Here is a 19,795-nt window from a genome sequence, read left to right on the forward strand (position 1 = left end):
TGATGTCTCTGAAATACAACATAAAATCATCAGAGACTCCACCAAGTACAATTGTACTCGATACGCGCCCTACCCAGTCTCCGATTTCCAGGGATTCTTATTTGGGTTTTCCACTGATCCGGTGCCTTCGATAGTACGGGCCCAATACTACCGACCACACCATATCAGTATTCGTCCCAAATCTTCCTCCCCAAATCCCGAATAATGAGTACTCTACCTCTAGTATGCACTATCTACTTGCACGCTACCAAATATCTCATATAAGCAATCTCCCTAGACTAAGGCATCACAAAACAGGCAATTCTAGTCCTATCATGAATACCTAGTCTTCTAGCATGCATAACAATTCATAATTCAGTGCATAACATAACATTGTAAGGTATTCTGGGGATCTTTACCGTTCGGACGCTGGCTGCACGTACACACTGTTCCATCCTTGTTTTACCGCTTTATCATTTATAAAATGTTGTGTCCTTATTATTTAAAAAGATTTTTCCTCAAATCCCCGGTCTGAGTTCAGTTGCACCCAAAAGTACACCCGAATCCCTCAAACCTGGCTCTGATACCAATTGTAACAACTCAAATTTTCAAATAAATTTTTCATTTAAAACAAAGCATCATTATTCGACAAAAGGGTTTATTCCAAGTTTATTTCAAAAGTATAAATAATAAATCTTCAGGATCTTCAACAGCGGCAGTGTGTACGTGTCACGCCGGCGCCTTCCCACGGTCATCACTGGTACCTGAAAAAAAACATAACCACAACTAGTAAGCATAAATGCTTAGTGAGTTCCCCAGTATACGACTTACCCACATACGCCTTCCGGCCCGGACCTTTCAGTCCACATAACATTGCCTTCCGGCCCGTAATATAATCGCCTTCCGGCCCATAACGTATCGCCTTCCGGCCCGTACTAGATTGCCTTCCGGCCCATAGTATTTTGCCTTCCGGCCCATAATAGTATAAAACATAACACATGTAACATAACGCACATAACACATAAGTCATACATCATACCGTTCTTTCTGTCACATAAGGTCTCGCCTTCCGGCCCGTATAAGTATACATCACATATAAGCATACATCACACATAACGCATCTACCTCTCTAGACATAGCATAGATATAACACATACGACCTTCCGGTCTCACAGTCAAACCCTTCCGGGTGAAGTATAGTGAGAAGACTCACCTCGTAGTATGCAAGCTATAAACCCTTCGAGCTACTCGCACTCGATCCGCTAATCCGCAGGTTCCCTATAATACCACATACCTTCATTAATGATCTTATCAAACAAGACAACTGACCCTACTAAGTTACATACAGGTCAACGGTCAATCTTGACCAGACTCGTCGAGTGCAAAGGGCAACTCGGCGAGTATAGACACCCTGACTCCACTCGCCGAGTCTAAAGAACGACTCGGCGAGTCCTAGTGAATCTTCAAGCTACTCGCCGAGTCTGAAGAACAACTCGACGAGTTCCAATAGGTCTTCAAGCTACTCGCCGAGTCTGAAGAACAACTCGGCGAGTCCTAGTGAATCTTCAAGCTACTCACCGAGTCTGATCATTGGACTCGGCGAGTCCTCGCCATGCAGCCAATCCGCTGCCTCCTGTATTTCGCATGATTTCGAAATATATAGATATGGGGCTTCCTGGACTTTCACATATACTAATACCGGGGTTTTTAAACACTTATAACATCACTACAATCTAACAATCCCTTAAATGGGTTTCCTAAACCCTAAATTCGCATACAACATAAAAGCTACAGATTTTGATACGAGGATTACCTGGAAACGTGTTCCCTGAGCCCCCAAACCTCCAGTACTCGATTCCTTTGATCACCACCTTGCCCCTCCTTGTCTAACAATCTCTTCAAGCTTCCTCTAGCCCTCACTATTGCTCCAGATGCCCACAAACTCCCAATGTATCTTCAATCGGCCAAAAGACGCGACATGACGGCCATAACATCATTATATACGATTCAGAAATGAAACGGCTAGGGTTCAGCTGAACCAGCGTCTACTCGCCGAGTCCCTATTTGGACTCGTCGAGTCCAGTCGCGTATTTGCGACTGCGACCAAGACCATGGCCCTACTCGGCGAGTCATGCACCAACTCGCCGAGTCCCCTCCTAAATGTGCCCCAAAAATAATTTAGAGAAATACCTGAAATTCCGGGCTGTTACAGTTACTGGACACGACGAGTCACCTCTCTTTTGTGAAAATCTATATAAAGGGCATTCTTGCCCGATACCCTAGCATATAGATGAACTCTTGGAGGCCAATTGTCGACTAAAGGTGCTGCTGGAGCGTCGGAAACTAAGGAATCAACCTTAAATTAAATTTTAGGAGAATCAAGGCAAAATTAAGTTTACTCTTTACCTAATCTCTTGTTTGAACTATGTTTTTACCAATTGATTTCATTTTTGAGCTTGTTTCTGCTATAATCATGAGCTAAAACTCATACCTTCTGTTTAGGATAGATGATTTTGTGATTATCGTTTGATTTTGTGGTTGGATTAATTTAATTTGGAGAACTTTGTTTTATTAAGCTTGTTAAAAAATCTTATGCATTAACCATAACTATTTTCTATTAATTATCAAGTAATTAAGCTGCATGAACATCTCTTAATTGCTTACCTGACGTGATTTATGTGAAAACATAGTTATGTGCCTAGGATTCACTACTAGAAAAACAGCCTTTTACGACGCTCATTGCGCGTCGTAAAAGGCTCAGACGACGCGCAAATGCACGTCAAGGAAGGCTCTGTCATAAATAGAGACGACACATTTTCATGAAATTTTTTGTTCATATGAATTCCTTCTACATAGGGCAATTAAGCCAACTAACTTGACTAATTAGACATGGTTTCTAATTGAAACTAGTTTCTAGATGATGAATGGAATATAAATTCAAGTAGGGTTTTGAAGTTTGAACAACATATATGTTGTTACCTTAACAAGGCCAGGTGGAATCACTAACCATCAACACCAATAGGCCAATGCGGAGCGTTAGCTGCCACGTCCAGGCATTACAGAATTGCTTGCTCTGCCTTAATTATAGATATTGAAAACGCTACACCACAACACAACACAAAGATATTAGCCACTTTTTTTGCATCAGAAAACAAAATGAACTTAACAAACCTCCCATATCAAGAGAAGTCATGAATGACCCTACATACACTGTAACAACAGCTACTCCATGTTCTAGCTGTAAAATAGGAACAACCTTTCCAGCAACAATCATCAGTTCCATTACAAGTGTCCTCCCTAATCTGAGATTTACAATTTTCAAATCACAAATCCAATTTGTTAAACAGAAATACATAATTAGTAATCTTATTTACTTTAAAAAAGATAAAACAATATGCATATAGATATCTTTTGAGTTCTGACTTCCCTTAAAATGTTAATATATAGGGTAAGATACCACTTATCAAAGGGCAAGAAGCAACTAAGCAAGAGAGATTACATTGCATACCCGTTAATCATAAGTACAACACAGCTCCCACATTTAATTGGAACATAGTTAAGGTTGATATTTAAGATAAAAGTGTATATTTATTGGTTATGGTTCATATGAGGTGAGATATCGCTTAATCGCTTAACCTGCAAAAAATCCATGTCACAAAATATAAAAAAAATAATAATAAAGAAAAAAAATAGCAGGATATCTTCACTAAAACAACCAATTTTGCAAATATCCAATAACATGGTAGAACCAATGGTGATCATCTTGCATAATGGAGTGGAGTTGAGGAATTGACATGCCATAAATCATTTATTTCTGTCTGTTAAAATACAACTAAGCAACTGATGTGTCAAAAAATTTAAAAACTTATGCCACATCATACACATAAGTCATAGCAGGTTGCATGAACCATTGTCCTATTTTGAAACACCATTGCATATTATGTATAACAACAAACATTATAAATCAGAAAAAATGTCAAACATTGCTGTATAAATAAGTAACTAACCCTAAACAAGAATTAGGAGTCCCTTATAAGTCTTTAGTAGCATACTAATAACTTCCTTTCCACCAAGGTTTTTATAACAATTTAGAGGTCACTAGAAATGCATGGAAAATGAAATTCATCATTTACAAGAACCTACTACCATAATACATACCTCAGAAAGAACCATGAGCATCTGATCAATGTACCAAATCTTATCAGGGGAAAGCCTACAACACCAATCAAGAAATGTTATTGTGTGTATGATACTTTGAAAATCATCAAAATATGCTATAACAATATTACATTCACCAAATTAAAAGATCAAATTGAAACCTTCAACATAGTTTTCTACAATGGAGCAAATTTTTTCAGTAAGATCTCCCTTGAAGTCCTGGTCACTTACATGTAGATAATCAATTAACTCCTTGGTCAAAGGTTTGACATTCGTCTCATTCACCAGAAGGTATACAAGTTCAAGAGCTCTTTTACGAATTGAAGCATCTGAATCCTGAATCATAAAGAAGCATTCAGAAACCACAATAAACTTATATAACTTGATTGATATTTCTTTTTGTTAAGAGAAAAGTTTTACCTTTACACATTCCAAGATTGTTGCACGATGTCTCTGAACTGCTTGATCATCAACTGAAATTGCTTTCATCAGCATGTTCAGTGCAACATATCTGCCACATAACAAATCCCAATATTTTAGACCATATTAAAGGGAATACTCATAACACATATTAAGACATAACAAATCCCAATATCTTCCTAATATATTGATTGCAAGAACACGTAAACCACTGCTATCTTCAATGCTCATAATGGTTTCTACACATTCACAATGTATTGCATTCCCTGCATTCTTGTTTAACTCAGTTTTTGTTGCCACCTACACAAGGAATTTCATAAATTCTTATAATTTTGAATTATATATCACAATTCACAATGAGCTTTATTAAAATAAAAGCTAACCTGGGCAGGAATGTCATTCATGGAATCACTAGCATCAGCATCTCCATGGCCTAAAACACGCAAAAGGCGAAGCAGTATTATATGAAGAAAAGGGTCTGCAATACCCGAAACATCATATTCAGGAGCATATGGGCTGTTGACAACATCCTTCAAAACTTTGACCAACAACTCTGTGCATATCTATACCAAAGGAAGAAAAAAGAAAATATATCTCATCACTAAAATTACTAATTTGCACTTATAGAATCATATGTCAAACAGTTCTTAGCGCAAACACACAGTAGAAAGATAAAGAAAGAGAACAAGAACTAGAAGAAGACAATCCCAACAAATAATAGAGGATCTTTAACAAGATCAAGTATATTTACCTTCCTAAAAAATTCAAGAGCCTCTTCATTAAGGTTACAGAGATCGGTACGGAGATGGATTGCTGTTAAAAGAACCCCATGATGTTTTTCTTTAAGTAAGGAAACAACAGGGTTGGCAAAATTTTCTGCAAGGTCAGGGACCTTCTTTACAATCCTTATTGAGCACAATGTTGCCTGTAAATTGTAAGAACTTATGTGAGTATGATTCTTCATATGAAATGTGAGAATTAGATGAAACATCCTTGAAAGATCATGAAATGAAGTAAATGTTAACATCAGCTTACTTTCTTACGAATATTTGGATCTCAAAATTGCAGCAATCTTTCAACTTCAGGTGCAAGATCACGAGCCATTTCTGCAGAACATATATTACCCAAAGTACAAAGAGCTAGTCCCACAATGTACTAATTGGTGTGGTTATGATCTTTGCAGATGATGAAAAAAAAAATTCTCAAGTCAACCACGTTGCTTGAACACAAGATATAGGAAAGATAACAGTGAAGAAAGACAAGAGCATACTGCTTTAGTGAATTGGTGACAAGCATCAAAACTTCTTGTCTTTCATCAAGAAGCAACATAAGTCCCAAATATCCTATTCTCTTTTCAGGGAATCCAAGAGTTGCAATAAGTTTCAAACACTCCATTTGGCCAAAATGTGTAGGGTATCCTAACATGTGAATGAACATGAGCTTTGCCAAGTTACGGTGTCTGTAATCATTATCATTATCACTAACTGATGCACGAATAGAAGCACATTCTTTTCTAACAACAACACGCTCTTCTACAGCAGTTTCGTAGGCTCGTATTGCCCTAATCATGTCCCTGTAGTAGACCAATAATGTTTCATTTACAGTTTCAGACCCAACTAATTAACAGCAAATTACGCATGTGGTATGAAATGTAGTCAAATCTTTTGCAGGTGAAGGATAAACCAAATCTTTTATGGTATGAAATGTAGTCAAATCTTTTACAGTTTCAGACCCAACTAATTAACAGGTAAGCAGGTCAATGGTTTTTCCTAGACCCATTTCATTTATTGTTTTTATAGAAACAAATCAGTAAAAACATCAAAAAAAATATATGAAATATTATAAAACCAATCAGATTCTTCTGGAATTAGGGTTATAATATGGCTTAAGATATCAGGGAAGAAGAAGAATAAGTGAAGAAATTGTATGTGTTCCAAAAGTGAAGAAATTGTAGGTGTTACACGAAAAATTAAGATATCGGGGAAAGAAGAAGAAGAAGAAGAAGAAGAAGAAGAAGAAGAAGAAGAAGAAGAGACTAGATGAATAACGGTAAGCACGACATACCTTAGTGCAACCAGAAGAGAAGAATCAGACCTGCTTCATTGAATAGAATGAGATATTTCTTGAAATCGGACCTAGGGCTTGTAAGCAGAACAAAAAATCATGACAAATCATGCTCAGTAAAGCATACCTTAGTTCAATCCGAGCTAGGGCTTGTAAGGCCCTAAATCGTCAGCGTTGTGTGGGATGAGAAGCTGTAAGGCCCTAAATCGTTGGCTATAGGATATAAGTAGTTGGAGCATGTAAGTTCCTCACACTTTCAAGCATAATTGTAACCCAATCGTTGGCTCAAGCATAACTGTAACCCAATCATAGTCACTCAATGCGAAAATATGCGATTTTGGAACGGCAGAACTCTGTGGCGAAACCGATAGCAGCTTGGAACGAGATTTAAGTAAGCCAAATTCAAGATTCGTGAAATTCTAGGGCACACGAGGCTACATGTTGCCTGAATTTCAGTCTACCGGAGTTCCAACACATAAGTCCGACTTGTATGCTTTCGGAGTTGTACTTCTTGAGATATTGTCAGGCGAAGAAGGCAAGTGAGGAACGAAGGAAGGAGTGTCGATAACTAGGCAAGGCGGCAGTCGAATCTATGGAGGGGGAAGAAAGGATTGTAATTACGGCAAGAAGGAAACAAAAGTGGAGGATAAAAAAGAAGGCGGGTGTTCAAAATTTTAGGGATTTCATTTTCCCCCTATCTACTAAACGCGCTTTCCATTAAATTTATATAGCGACACTCATAGAGGACGCCCATTTAAGATACAGCGCCCTCCGTGTTTTTAATTTTTTCTCGTATGACGCTAATTTATGGGCACGCAATAATGCGTGACCTAAATCCTTAAATTTTTTGAAGAGATGACACTTTTTTAATGTCACTCTCCAATGCATAACATAAATCAATGAGTGTCGTGGTTTGCGTGTCGTAAAAGGCTATTTTTCTTGCAGTGATTAGCGAACGTGAAACTAGGATTAACTAGAAAGTGGGTAAAGTAATGTGTGAGCTTGTGTGATAAACCATCAACAAGAGGTTAATTGAATTAGTAATTAGACTAACTAATTACAAGTCTTATTTAACCCGAATCAATAAACTAGAAAACTCATTGGTTTAATCAACTGATCACTGCTTGAATTAATTTGTTTTCTAAGGATTAGTAATAGCGAACGTGAACCTAATCACACTAATCGGTAGCCAACACCAATTAATTTATTGCAGCTGTCACAAAATCAACCATAGGAATAAATGATTCGAACCTAAACAGAAGTCTCCTTAATTATTGAATTTAGTTGATTTTTATTTTCTTAGCTCTTAGTTTCTTAGTTTAAGTTTTATTTAATTGTTTAAGTTTCTAGTCTTGTAAAACTAGAGAAAACCCCCTTTCTATTACTTATTTTATTTAGCTAATATTAGCATTTATTTTAATTGTTTACCGTTCCCTTTGTTCGATACCCTACTTACCTGAACTAAACTGCTAATCGATAGGTACACTGCCCTTCGTGTGTCTGTCTTTGTGTTTAATTTAGTAGGATTAAAACTAGTGCATTCCACACACATCACTTAGCCTTTGTGCTTGAACTTGATCTGCTGGACGAGTGATAGTTCGGGAAGGTTTGTGGAGTATAGGGTCGTCAAGGTATGGGAGGGAAAAGTACTCCTCGCATGAGTACTTTGGGGTTTAGAAGACAGGAGACAAGATTGAGGTCTAGGTCGGGTTGCCGTTATGAATGACGAGGGTTTCGTGAATTTGATGGTCGAGGCGATGGAACGTCGAAATATATGAACTTAGTATGGTGAGCACCACACCAATGCATGACGAATGATGACAACAGACTCTTTACAAAAAAAAGTTAGGCTGATTTGAAAGAAATGTTTGTTATACGATGGTGTATCCCGAGTGTGCTCGACAATGTACTCTATGTAGACTTTCTTGTGCATTCTGTTTTCTTCTTGATATTACCTTTATCAAAAATCATACTGCGATGAGCGAGTACTAATAATGAAAGTGCATTGATAACTAGTATCGATACTTTATATTATGATCCTCCTCGGTACTTCTATGACCGCCTGGCATATAGAAGTTATGTATAATTAAGATGAATAAGACGGTCAACTGAGTAGCTCTGCCCTAAATCCACAACCAAACAAGGAACATGAAGTAAGGCGAAATCACTCACTATAAGTCTGCAAAATCTTAGCTATGCACAACCCTGATGTACATACAAATCCATCATAGATCACCTGTACGGATCCTTAGTTCTCTTATGAATGTTGTGACTTGTTCAGACGAGTGAGTTATTATAATTACTTTTAAATGTTTTACCCAAGTTTTAATCTTATATAAATATAAATTAATTTTTAAAGTAATTCTTATTTCAAAGACGTACCACTGGTCACTGGGGACTCTGGGGTAGCTTCTCCTACGGTGATCATCAGAATCCGTCCATCCGCGCCTAAGTTCCTTGTTATCGGGTAGTCCCTCTTCTAATGCCCTTTCTCAGCACAGCCGTAGTAGGCCTGGTTTACTTTTACTCCTAGGACTTGAGAGATCGGTTGTGCTGGTGCCCTGTAGAACCGGGTAGTGTGCCCTTTCTTGTGGCAATTCAAGCATTGCATTTCCCGACATACTCCGGTGTGGTGGTAATTACACCCATCACACTTTGGGAGAGTTCCAGCATATCGACTGACAGGTGCTGGTGTAGCAAGTGTTGTGGCGGTGTATGTAGTACCCATTTGCTGCTCCTGCGGGGTATCCTGTGTTTTTTCTCTTTCATCTTTTTCCCTGACTCTCGTTTATAGTCCCCTCCCTTTGATCGCTTAGGAACGGGGACCACCACGCCATGGCAGACTCCATGGTCAATGAGTCTCTAGGCCAGGTGTTTGGTGCTATCGAATGTAATTGGGTTAGAAGACAGTACATATCCTTGAACCGCGGTAGATAAACCCAAGATGTACCTTTCTATCTTCTTACTCTCCGGGGTAACCATCCCGGGGCATAGTGCTGCCAAGTCGCTAAACCTATCAGTGTAGGTTACTATGTCTGAGCCGACCATAGTATGCTCCCATAGCTCTTGTTCTAGTTTTTGAACTTCGCCCCTTGAGTAGTATTCTTCCAACATCATCTCCTTTAGGTTCTCCCAACCTATGGAGTTAGCCACTAATAGGGCCAGTGACTTAACATGGCTATTCCACCATGTTAGGGCTCTGTCGGAGAAGGTGCAAGTAGAAAACTTAACTTTGCTCCCGTCTGGGCACAGACAGATTGCGAAGACCGAATTTGTTTTCTCGAACCATCGCATTAGAGCAATGACTCTCCCATTTCCATTAAAGGATTTGGGTTTGCAGTTCATGAAGTCCTTGTACGATCACTTCCGTGGGTGTCCGTGGGTAACTTCGGGGTTGGTTAAGTGGGTACCGCTATTGGATCCGTTGGTACCACTTTCCCTGATCAAGGATTGATTTGCAGGAGAAGTAGAAATGTTAGTATCTTCAACATTAATAAATCCTCCTGAAACAAAACCAGAAGGTTTGCCATAAACCATAAATGATTCATTGGCAATCTCTTCTTTGGACAAAGGCTTGTGCAGATATGAATGATTAAAATGGGGAGGCACATGATTATACCCTAGACCTTTTGATTGATTTTTCTTAAATTTCATGCTGTGGTCTATCATATTTGCAACTACCTCACTTGAATAATCATATTTTCTAACATCAAGCTTGGCGGTTTCAAATTTTCCATTTAAAGATTCAATTTCGGCCACTAATTCAGCATTCTGTTTCACTACATAATCATAATTCTCACATTTATTACTGTAGTCTTCCTGAAGTCTCCTAAAGTCCTTAATTTTTTATTCCAATTGAGCTTTAAGTGGTTTTTGACCTTTTCTATGTTGGCACCCTTCATATCTAAGGTCTTCTACGTCCCTTATTAATTTGTCACTAAGTTCACGAAGAATCTTAAGATTTTCTACTTCACTGCCTAATGTCTCAATTTTCTCGTGCAAAGTTTTAACATAATCAATACAGGCGTGAGAGCATGATGGAAGACTTACCTCGGTTGAATTAGGTTCATGAGAAGAGGATAACATCAATGCAAACTGCAGCTTCATCATCTTATCATCAACTGCCACAATCTCTGCCGGGGCATCATCACAAACTTGTGCCAGGTGGGCAGTTTCACGTCCGGACAGGTTCAGGGCTTGCATCTTATCCTCCCAATCAAATGAGTGAGTGGCCATAGCCTTCTCGTTGTTTATTTGATTACCACTACGATTGTTTCCAACTGAAACCATTGTCCTATCATTATTTTGTCTTTTGTCTGGATGTGGACAATCACGAGCAAAATTCCCTGGCTCGTGGCAGTTGAAACATCGTAGCTTTCCCTTGCTGAACCCAACCTTCTTGTCAGCACTCATTCCCCAGTTATTCTTTCTAGTCTTTTTGGCAAATTGTTTTGCCCTAAAGACTGATATGGCAATTTGCCATGTAATATCCATCTCCTCAACGTCTTCAGGGTGAATCTGATCAAGATCGGCAAATGAGAATTTAGGTGGAAGATCCCTGGCTACAAGCGCATTGTAGCAATTGACAAGCCCCAAAGCAAGTGCAAGATTCTCATCGCCTCCTTTCCCTTTGAAGAAGAAGCTACGGTTGAGGATGAAGCAGTGTGAGCAGCCATAAATGATTGATTCTGCGAGAGGGGCATGGCTGAAGCAGAGGAAGCCGATGGAGTTTGAAAAGTCTGAATCTGAACTTGCGAAGGGAGCTGATTAAAAGATGAACCTGCAGAGGGAAGAGAAACAGAAAAGGATGAAAGAGCATTGTTAGAGGAGATGCCAAGATTCGCAGCTGAATATTAGTTCACATGGTTAATTTCCCGCTGCTTGTCATCAATATCACATGCCTTGATGACTGCCATCACTTCAGCGAGAGAGAGGCGGCTGAGATCCTTAGTTTTCTTAATGACAGCTACATTCATGTCCCAAGATTTTGGGAGAGAATTCAACAGCTTCTTGTTTACTTCCGACTTTGTATAGAAAATCCCAGCCACAGTCATTTCTGTATTGAGAGTTGTGAACCGCTACAACTGTGTTTCAAGGGTCTCACCAAGAACATAATTAAACATATTAAAATGTTGTCGCAACATGTCCTGGCAACTCTCTCGCATATCTTTGCTCCCTTCATACACCTCAATCAGGGCTTCCTACAAAGCTTTAGCCGACGTATACTCTCTGAACCCTTGAGCAATGTCTGGTGACAAGGCCATGGTCAAGATGGCCAATGCCTTTCCTGCTCCTCCACACTCTCAAAGTCTTCATCAGTGTAATTTTCTATTTTCTTATCAACCACTTGTCCCGCAACTGTAGTGATTACTCTAACTGGATTCTTGATGATGCATTTCCACAACTTGAAATCTTTCATTTTTGTGTACTTCCATTCGGGAAACCCATCAGTAGACATTAACCTTGGAATTCACGTGGTGGTACCCATGACATCATCAAGCTCTTGAAAGTGGTTTTGACTTTGAGATTCCATTTTTAACAATTAATTAAAATTAATTAAAATTCAAATTAAAATATAAACTAATTTAGTTAAAATCCGATTTACTGTTAAAAGAAGTTTACTGCGAAAAATGAGTTTGCGGCTGTAAACTCGGAGTTTGCGACCGTAAACTATAAAATTTTCGGTTGAGAGGAGAATAGGGTTCAAGGCTCACGGTGCAAGAATTTTAATTTAGATTCACGGTCCAAGGTTTTATGGTTGAAGAATACGGTCTTCGATTCGGGGTTTACGGTTCAAGAAAGCAATTCACGGTTGAAGAACTATGACGGGATTGTGGCCGTAAATAGGGATTACGGCCGTAAGCTTGGACTGTAAATAATGATTAATTCAGTTTCTCGATGAAACCAAAAATCCTTTTGCAAAAAACACGAACTTGCTCTCGGTCCAACAAAACCTTGCTCCAAAACCGATTATAGAATGCCTTTGACACTGGTTCTGCTCGGATACCAATTGTAAGTCCCTAATTTGCCTGTTTATCAATCAGATTCGTTTGATGGTGCGGAATCCCAATCAAACGGATGATGTCAGATAAAATAGAAGAAAAGAAGAAGAAGAACAATATGAATCTATGTATGAATTGATTAGAATTAAAGTTCCAGATACAAAAGATTCACACACAAAATGGTCTCTAGTTTCTCTCTTCTCTCGTTCATCAATCAGTTCCTCACACTTGAACACCTATATTTATACAAGGGAACATGGGCCAGGTGAAGATGGGCCGTAATTGGGTTTACGGCCGTAAACACAGCCGTAAACACCTTACGGTCGTAAACACAAAGTTGTTTACGGTCCAAGACACAAAAAATATATTTTTTAGAAAAGTGAAGTATAAACCATATTTTTGACCCAACAGACTAATTCATTGTTCACCTGTTTATGTGAGGCAAGTGAACGACTAATGGATCTAGTACATGTTGATATGGAGTATTCAGATCCACCACAAAGGATGATAACTCTATTTGTCATGATTTACTAACGCTTCAGTAGTATAGTTGTGTTTATAAGATTAAGTATAATTCTAATACTTTGAAAGGATTCAAAGAGTAGCAGAATGAGTAAGAAGAATCTATTAGGAAGAAAAATAAAACTTTCTCCAATTTGAAAGGAAAGAAGATTACTTTAGCATCATGTTTTATTATCATCTTAGTGATTGTGGGTTTATATGACGCCTTAATTCCTACAGTGCGAGAGGTACGAAGTAAGTCGAGTGAAAGAAGAGGGAACTGGCTTTGATAGGGCTGAAAGCTTTTTCAATCGGGTAGTAGAAAAAGGTTGGTCCACAGGTACCTGCCATAGCTTTCATCCGGGGGAGCCTACCTGCCCAGTCATGTCGGTATAGAAGTGTCATAGAGATGACTACTGATAGATTGATACTTGAAGAACATCTTAGAGAAATTATATGACTTAGAATAGGAATAAGATATTGTTTGGAAATAGTATGATCAAGAGATGAGTTATACTTCATTCCAAACCAGGTTGTAGAGCCATGCTCTATTAACGATGACTCATATCTTGAATATGTGGAGTAAAAATGTTTTCTTACTCTAGAACATATAGTATTGGAGTTGTGCTGTTTTCATTAATCAAGAAACAAAAGATATACAGAGACCTTTTCTATGAAGTGTTTTCTTGTTGAGAATCCACAAGAACTTTTGATATTTGTTTTAGCTTATCAAGAATGTTCCTTGAGAGAAAAATCACATGTCAAGAAGTCAGTCGGAGTCGTATTGATATTGAGAGTTTCAAGAGTAAATCGATAATAAAACTTTTAGTTATCACTAGCATGTGAGCTGAGGTTGATAACCTATCATGTTTGATTGACAAATTCTTATTTTTGTGCACTTCTAGATGAGTTGGTAATGCTTATCGTTTTTATGTTTTCATTTAACTACAAAAGAAAAAGCGTTTCGGTCAGTGAAAGTACATTGATCAATATGGGCAAGCTACTAACAATATGGATGCATTGGCAGGCTCTTGTGTACCAGACGACAAGATTTTTAGAACAACGAAGTTCAGTACATGATGGAAAGCTAAATTTGAATTTGGTTTTGTCCTAACCCTTGTCTTATGATTGTATGTTGGAAATGATAGATTCACATGGACGGGAACGTATGCACCATAAAATATAGGTGAAAACATTTTCACTCTAATTCATGAGAATGATATTGAGGAAATACTTTGCTAGTAGATTTTTTAATGATCTGAGAAAGATCATTATGGATACTGGTTGTGTTAATGGCATTTCCAAATTCACAATATGATTACGAAATCCCTCTTTATATTTTGAATTGTGATGATTGTTATGGAATTGTTTGACCTTTTGAGACACATATATATATATATATATATATATATATATATATATATATATATATATATATATATATATATATATCCTTCTTAAAAGGTTTAAACACATACATATGCTATCCAAGTAAGGTGTATAAGCTTAAAATGTCTAATTAGAGACTTGTCAAAGCATCGCATAATTGAAATGTATACTTCAGTAAGAACATTAGGAGTATTGGTTTCTACAAGTCCTATTGATTTCTGGGTACATGTCAAAGCTAGTGGGGGCATAATTGTTATGCTGGTATTAGGGAACAAAGTTTTTAAATTGCAAATTGCATAGTTTGAGAATTGTTTCACTATAGTAGACTTAAGATAGATGTCACTCATACTTCTTCTCAAATCTAAAGGTTTAGATGGTATATTTTAATAGGACTCAGCCAAATACATATATGAATATCATTTTGAAATGCTTCAGTATAGGGCATTCTATATATGGAAAAATTATAGCAAGAGATTGAACTTATGGATCGAATCCTATATGCTTCAGATGTAGGATCGATTACATATGCTATAATATTCATTTATTCTGATTTTTCAAATGCTTAGAGCATTGTGAGAAAACAGACTAGAATTTTTTGTGACTAAAGTTGTTAAATAACTTTCAATAACATTCTAAGGATATACCAAAGACTGGTTGGTTATAGACATTTATAAGTGCTTATACACAGTTAGAAGTATGATATTAATTTTGACATACCATAGTAACATGATTCTAGATTGAAATGAAATCTTGATCAAAATTGATGATCATATGAGAATATGGAAATGTTTCATAATGGGAGATGGTTGAAAAGTCTACACCTGAGTTAGAAACATTAATGCAAGAGAAGTGTTCAAGGAGTGTACGTTGAATATGAAACTTCATTACCATGGAATTGTTTCTAGTAAAAAAGTTCCAATGGAATATTCTGTAATATTGAAGACTAAATTTTTGAGACTTTGGAATCTCTATATCACAAAGGATCAATACATGTCAAGTTAAAATTCCATCATATCTTGGATAGTGATAAGAAGTTGGAATTATGAAATGACAATCATTGGAATAATGTCCAGTTGATATGTTCACAAAGGAAGGACCTTAAAGAGGCATAATATGTTTGTTCAAAACATGGCATGACTGATGTTTAATTCAAGTGGTTAGTTGAATACTCAAAAAATTATACAATGAATAAAGTCACAATTATTATGGTGATTAAATAATAGAGATTATTTATATTCAATAGGGTTGAGACCATAGTTAATTAATTTATTATTATGTTTCACTTTGCATGTTTTACTTCCTAAATGATTTGATTACTCAATTCCTCATTCGCTCATACTTTTGGAAGTAAGTAGCGAATTAAGACTATCATGAATTGAATTATAGATTATCTATGGGGATTAGGCATTGCAATAAGATTTCTACAATATTCATCAGTACTTAGAAAAATGGGGATTTTGAGTATTTCATAAACTCACGCTTAGAGCCTTACTTCATGGATTCTATCACAAGTTATTGTGAGACGATAATATATTTTAATATTAAAACAGAGATATATGAGCTGTAATTTACAAGTTAGTTGGGCATCTGTATTGTGAAAATGCATCAGTATCGTTGTATCATAAAACGTAGTGTCATGCATGATTTGGCGAGTAAAAGATCCATACATATAAGTTGAAGTTTATTTGTTTCTTTGGCCATAATGGGAAAAAATATATCTTTGGGCCCCTGAATGATTTTTTGTTGACATCTGAAGTCCTTAACCGAGCCCCGACTGAGTTGACGTGTTCAGTTAGTAGTATGAATTTTTTCTTCATAAATCAGGAAATAGAGAAACAAAATTTTAGACCATGAGATTGATTCTAATCGATGTCTCATGTCCATACGATATCTTGAAGAATTAATGAATATTTGACCACTTTTCTTAGGGCCAATGTCTGATTGGATAAGAGTTCGGCAATGGCTTTTGACAACACTCTTTGCCGTTTGGTTATACTTGCAATTTTAGTTATAGACTTATCCAAGTGGGAGACTGTTGGATTAAGGTGTCAAAGCTAATAACTAAATTTGTATAAACTTGTAAATAGAAGCAAAGTCCTTTTTGGGTTGTCATCATGACCAGAAATAGATAGAAATAATATTATGGGAGAGAGAAATGATTTGTTAATATATTATGTGATTAATATATTTATGTGTTTAATAATTTAACATGAGATCAATAGTTAAATAATTGATTTGTTAATTTAGATGGTTAATAAATTAATAAGAAATCAGTTAGAATTAAATAATTATTAATCAAAATTACCCAGGAATTAATTTGGGATTAATTGGAATTAATTAAAGGTACAAGGGGTGAATTTTAATTGTTCAATAATTGAACAAAAGAAAGAATTCTAGAAGCCTCCTTGGCATGGACGGTTTTGGAATCTCTTCAAGGGTTTATGGAAGCCTCATAGATGAAGATAAGGAAAGGATTTGAATTAAGATTAAATCTATTATTTTATTAATTTAAATCTTGCTTTTCCAGCAAGTTACCTAAACTATAAATAGGATCTGTTGGCACATTTTTTTTCGTTCATGACCTTCCTAGGAAGCATAGGAATGAAAATTATATATGTTTTCTATCTCTCCCCTTCATTATAGATTTCTAGGGTTTAGGGTATGAGCCATTAGAGACATTAGATTCTGGTTCTTGCTTTCCAAGGTTTTCAAGAAGTATATTGGTGTGATTATTTGCTACAATAATCAGGAGGTATGTAACCCTAATCCTCAACATATTTCAATTATAATAGGTTACCATTGAGTTCATGATGTTCATAGTTTATTAATATCAATATAGAAAACATAGATCCAAATAGGTTGCATGTGCACTTAAGAGTTAAGTAATTTTGTACCTCGTGCACAAATTTATAACCAATAAAACCCATCAAGAAGAAGCTTAGATAAAAATTAGAGGATCAAGGAGCCACATGATTTGATCCCTAACATCATATTTATAACCTCTAGTTCTATCCTAAAGCCATTAAAAACCTTAAGGATAATCCACATCCTCATTTTAAATTGTCCCTTATCATTTTCTAGAGGGCTTTGGAATATTCTAGTTAATTAATAATGAATTCATTAAATTTCAACCCATTTAATATATTAAAACTATTAAATTAATTCCAAAATAATTTTTGATTAATTTATTAATTCATAATAAATTAACAAACTTATTCTCTCCCATTTCCTTGTTGCGTAATTAGGTCATGATGGCAACCCAAAAAGACCCCGCTATTATTAGAAATATTATCAGTTATTTAATGACCTTGTACACACATTCAAATAGTCTCCCACTTGGATAATTCATCAACTATATGAGGTCTAATACTTATTTAATAATCAACAACGAGTATGTCATCCAATGCAATTGTAGAACTCTAATCTAATCAAGATTCAACGCTTAGATAAGTGACCAGTTATTCCTTTATTCTAGATATCTATATAAACTTGAGATGTGGAGAGGGGTCAAACTCAGTGTTCAAGATTATATTTCCCGATAAAGATTTGTAACACCCCGAATTCAGAAGACCTAGAAGGGAAAGGAAAACCTCAAAATCAGAAGGCGACTTTTCGAGTAGGTGGGGCAACTCGACGAGTAGGAGCGCGTTCCGGGTCGCAGGTTAAGTGACCTACTCGACGACTTGGAGGATCGACACGGCGAGTTGGTCAGGGTTTGGGAAACCCTAAATTCGGGACTTGGGACCCTATTTAAACATCTTATTCTCTTCCTCTTGGTTCCATTCCCAACCCTATTGTCCAGAACTTAACCCACGAAACCCTAGATCGTTTGGTGAGTGTGAGTCGTTCTTGAGTGTTTTGGTGTTCTTAGAGGCTAATAGAAGAAGAAGGAGATTGAAGGTTCAAGGAGGAACTTGTAGATCCAACACCATCATCTGATTTCCATAATTTTCTAGTAATCAAGTCTTCATCTTGACTTATAGCTTCTTAGATCTCTTTATGTCCACTTTATGAGAGTTTTGGTCCATAGAGCTTGATCTATGGGACAAGGTTGTCCCAAGCAAAGATCCTTTCAAATTTGGGGTCCCTAAGAGTGGATAAGGCATAAAGGTGCAAGCTTTATGCCATTGGAACCCTCATGCAAGATTTAAAGAGGTTAATATGGCCTTTTTAGCAAATAGGGCCATGCATGGATGTAAAGACAGAGGCTTTGCGTGTTATTTCGACCCTAGAAGGTTAGATCTAGGTCCTGTATGCTTTGTGTTCGACTGAAATCGTCTGAATAGAATTAGACTTTGGAGGACTCGATGAGTTGCTCTTAGGACTCGATGAATCAAGCCGTTTTATGCCGAAAACCGTTCTGTTAGCGGGTGTGTGTTGAGTTGGTAGAGGACTCATCGAGTTGGGTTCATTATGAACTTGAAGATCATCGTAGTCGACGAGTTCAAGGAACGAAATCGGCGAGTTTAAGGTAATATCCCTAACTTATGAAGATACCTTTGAACTCGTCGAGTCAGTTGAACAAGGTTCCCGACGTGTTTGAAGGTGAACTCGATGAGCACAAGGAACACTCGATGAGTAGAACCGTAGTCTAGAGTTACGTGTTGATTGTGGGACTCGACGAGTTGGTGGGTGAAATCGACTAGTTAAGTCAACTCGAAGTGTTGACTTTGACCAAGTTTGACCTAGTTTGAGTTTTGAGGGTATTGTAGTCTAAGTGTTATTTTGGGTATTGATAGTTCGGGGAGTCGAAGGATAAGCAGTTCACAAGTTGCCGGTTAGCAGCCAGAAGTGTTCAGCTAGTCTTCCGCGGTGCGAGGTGAGTCTCTTCACTATTTGTATCGGTGTAAGGCACCAATTCCGACCCATTTAGTTTATGTATTGTAGGAAGATTTAGGGGTTAGCTCTAGGAATTATGCATGAAAGACCAGGGCGCCGCTCCTGGCACACAATATGTTACTATGTAGGGTGGTAAGACCCGAGGGTTAGCCTTATGCAATATGTATGAAAGACCAGGAGGTGGCTCATGACACATTGTATGCCATTATGTATGAACGTCCAGGATGTGGCTCCTGGCACACTGTATGCCATTATGTATCAAAGTCCAGGATGTGGCTCTTGGTACACTCTATGCCAAAGTCCAGGATGTGGCTCCTAGCACATTGTATGCCATTATGTTTGAATGTTCAGGATGTGGCTCCTAGCACACTGTATGCCATTATGTATGAAAGTACAGGATGTGGCTCCTAGCACACTGTATGCTGATTCTCTAAGTAGAGTAG

At 37.3% G+C, this 19,795-nt stretch overlaps 1 pseudogene; it reads right to left on the reverse strand.

The window, feature by feature from the left end:
- Positions 1-4,017: 4,017 nt before the first annotated feature.
- On the reverse strand, positions 4,018-10,911 carry LOC111913420 (AP-1 complex subunit gamma-2-like; annotated as a pseudogene).
- Between the last annotated feature and the right edge of the window lie 8,884 nt (positions 10,912-19,795).

The sequence above is a fragment of the Lactuca sativa genome, chromosome 5 (assembly GCF_002870075.4).
Source record: "Lactuca sativa cultivar Salinas chromosome 5, Lsat_Salinas_v11, whole genome shotgun sequence".
Classification (NCBI taxonomy): domain Eukaryota; kingdom Viridiplantae; phylum Streptophyta; class Magnoliopsida; order Asterales; family Asteraceae; genus Lactuca; species Lactuca sativa.